The sequence below is a fragment of the Muntiacus reevesi genome, chromosome 20, assembly GCF_963930625.1.
Source record: "Muntiacus reevesi chromosome 20, mMunRee1.1, whole genome shotgun sequence".
Taxonomy (NCBI): Eukaryota; Metazoa; Chordata; class Mammalia; order Artiodactyla; family Cervidae; genus Muntiacus; species Muntiacus reevesi.
The window spans coordinates 29,839,134-29,842,401 of NC_089268.1; the positions used below are offsets into that span (position 1 = coordinate 29,839,134).

Below are 3,268 nucleotides of genomic sequence, written 5' to 3' on the forward strand. Positions count from 1 at the left end.
GTGGACTGTAGCCCGCCAGGCTCCTCTGTCCTTGAGATTATCCTGGCAAGAATACTGGAGTGGGTTACCATTTCCTTTTTCAGGAGATCTTCCCAACCCAGAGATCGAACCTGTGTCTCCTGTGGCTCCCACATTGGCAGGCAGATTCTCTATCACTGAGCCAGCTGGGAAGCCTGTCTTTCCTACCTCTCAAGCCCCGAGATGAGAGCTTGCTGAAAAATCATGGATCCTGCTTTATTTGTCTATTGTCCTTCACACCTAGATCTCTGTGTGGCCTGTGTGGGTGCCCAGTAAATATTTGTCAAGTGAATACATGTTTTGTCCCTTCTGACAGCACCTCCTGCCTTTGTACCATCTTCTCCCATACAGCCTGGCTCCGGATCCCTAAGGTAGAGCTCAGAGGCTAAGAATGAAGAAAAGAACCACTGAATGTTATCCATGTCCTCCAACCATCAACCCCCAGAAACACACCTGTAGTTGAACACGTTGGGCTTATTACTCTTTGCATCAAAAGAGTAGGGAACTGTGGACATCTCAGAAAGAAAGTGTTAGAACAAAAACCTGTGATAGTATGTGGGCTTTGGTTGGGTGAGTTGGGGGCAGGTCTAAAAAAATAGGGTCTTCCCAGGTGGCTCAGTGCAATCAGCCTGCCAGTGCAGAAGACCTGCGTTCAATCCCTGGGTTGGGAAGATCCCATGGAGGAGGAAATGACAACCCACTCCAGTATTCCTGCCTGGGAAATTCCATGGACAGAGGAGCCTGGCGGATTATAGTCCATGAGGTCGCAAAGAGTCGGACATGACTGAGCACAAACGGATGCACACACTAAGAAAGTAGGGATTTTTCTCAGATAGAATGCTGTCAGAAAGCAGGATAAATTTTATAACTATCTTAATCAGTTCTTTCTACAGTTCTTTCCCTGATGGTCCAGTGGTCAAGAATCTGGACCATCAATTCAGGGGATGTGGGTTCACATACTGCAACTAAGACCCCATACAGTCATAAATAAATAAATTTTAAAAAAATTTTTATTTATTTATTTGGCTGTACCAGGTCTTATTTGTAGCATGTGGGATCTTCAGTCTTCATTGCAGCATACAGGATTTTTTAGTTGCAGCATGTGGGATCTATTTCCCTGACCAGGGCTCGAACCAGGGCCCTCTGCATTATGAGTGCAGAGTCTTAGCCCCTGGACCACCAGGGAAGTCCAATAAGTATTTTTTTAAAAAAAACCCTCTCTACCGAGAGAGGAGATTAGAATGAGGATAAAGAAATAATAGCATTTTTTGGGGGGGGGGCCATGGGAGTGAGTGTTTGATATTTTGTGGGTGGCACAGTGACTGTTTTTTTGTTTGTGCTCAGAATTATGAGCTGGCCTTGCTTTGTCTCATGTGATTTCAGAGTGAACCCGTCTGAGGTCATTGTTTTGTAAGCTAGTTTATGCCTAATAGGAGAATAACGTGGTTTGCCTGTGAGTGTCAAGCCCGCTTCTGAAAGTTAGAGCCTGCTGTTTTGTCAGAGGCTTCTCCGTGTTTAGGTGGGGAACTGGCTGAAGCATGAATTAGTGGGGTTGGGGCACATGTGTTTACCTGTGTAGAATCCAGTTCAATGCCAGAAACTTTCAAATAGAGTAAGTCTTGAGTTTATCTCCACTGTCCAACCCCCAACTCAGCCATGTAATTCCAGGTCACCGGGCAGACACATTCACCCTCATGGTCATCACCCGCATGGCCGTGGGCGGGGACTGGTGACCCCGGGCACTGGGGAAGCTGAGTCTTCGGTGGCCTTGGCTGCAACCTCTCCCAGACTCCTGCTCCCCAGACATCCCGCATTCTCACAGGACAGCGACTCTGCAGCTTGACTCCTTGGCCTGGCTGTTTTTGTTTGTCCTCCTGCCTAGTATCACAGCCTCACAGTGACTCTCTTACCTACTCATGTGAGCCCTGAGGAAAACCTATTAGATATGAATTCTTTGTTGGTTTTATGACTGTGGCCTCTAACCAGACTGGTTGAGCTCCCTGGACCCCAAGGGCCTTGTTGTCTCTGCTCCCTGCCTTTTGATGATCTCACTCTTGCCATCAGTTTCTGGATTCCAGTGACTCACTGCAGATGCCTGGCTCCTGAGTTCTCCAGGGATGCTCTCTAAGGACAGGCAGGAGAGAGGCCATGACCTTGCCTCCTTCAGTCCAGGGTGTCTGTCTAACGATCTAGTGAGTCCCCTTCTCCCATAGAGCCCTGAACGTCTCCTCCCAAACCACAGCTCTCACGTGACTGCCTCCCGCCTCCTGCTTTCGTGATCCTTTTCTGCCAAAGATGGCACCTCTCCTGTTAGAGTTCCTGGCTTTCATCTTCATGTCCTGCCCTGCCCCAGCACTGGTCCCTTCTCTTCCTTCAGGCACAAGTCTGGTTTTTACCAGTTCCACTTGCTTGCTGTAAGACTTTGAACAAATTAATTAAGTCTCTGGGCTTTAGTTTTTGCATCTGTAAACTGTGGATAGTGATAATTACCTTTTACTATTGCTGTGTAGATTAGTGTTTTTTTTTTTTTTACTACACACATAATAATTAATGTATGGCTCCCCAGGTGACTCAGTGGTAAAGAATCCAGCTGCTAATGCAGGAGCTGCTGGAAATGTGGATCGATCCATGGGTTGGGAGGATCCCCTGGAGGAGGAAATGGCAACCCACTCCAATATTCTTGCCTGGAGAATCCCTTGGAGAAAGGAGACTGATGGGCTGCAGTTCATGGGTCGCAAAAAGTAGGACATGACTGAGCAACTAAACAACAACATGAGCCCCACATCCTGCCCAGTGAGCTCAGGAAGTTAATGATTCCTAGGACATGCTCTCTGCACACATAGAAAACAATAATTTGTGGAACAGCTGGACCATGAAGGGACAAGAAAACTCCTCTGCCTAACCTGGAGTAGGAGCTGATGATGGAAGTATGACATCTACTCAAGAAAGACAAAGAAGTTCTTCTCCCCCTCCCCACTTTTCTTTTGTTTATAAAACCCTAGTCCAGTAAGTGCTCAGCATGGCATTTCTCTTTTGCCTGCTTGTAAGTAAGCCTCACAAACATCCTTTTCTAATAAATCACTTCTTATCTATCCCCCCCCCAAAAAATTTAAACCAGACAGGTAGAATGAAAGTCTCCTTAAGTCAGTGTCCCCCTGGATCCTAGTTTGATGTGGTCCTTCAGGATGTTTTTCTGTGCATTTATATACATATTTATGTACACATGGAAATATATACGTGAATTGTGTGT

The 3,268-nt window shown here is 46.5% G+C and overlaps 1 non-coding gene across 1 annotated transcript; it reads right to left on the reverse strand.

Annotated features, from left to right (window-relative positions):
* Positions 1 to 1,131: 1,131 nt before the first annotated feature.
* On the reverse strand, positions 1,132 to 1,204 carry TRNAM-CAU (transfer RNA methionine (anticodon CAU)). The gene has a single exon. It is a non-coding gene; the product is annotated as a tRNA-Met (tRNA).
* Positions 1,205 to 3,268: the final 2,064 nt, after the last annotated feature.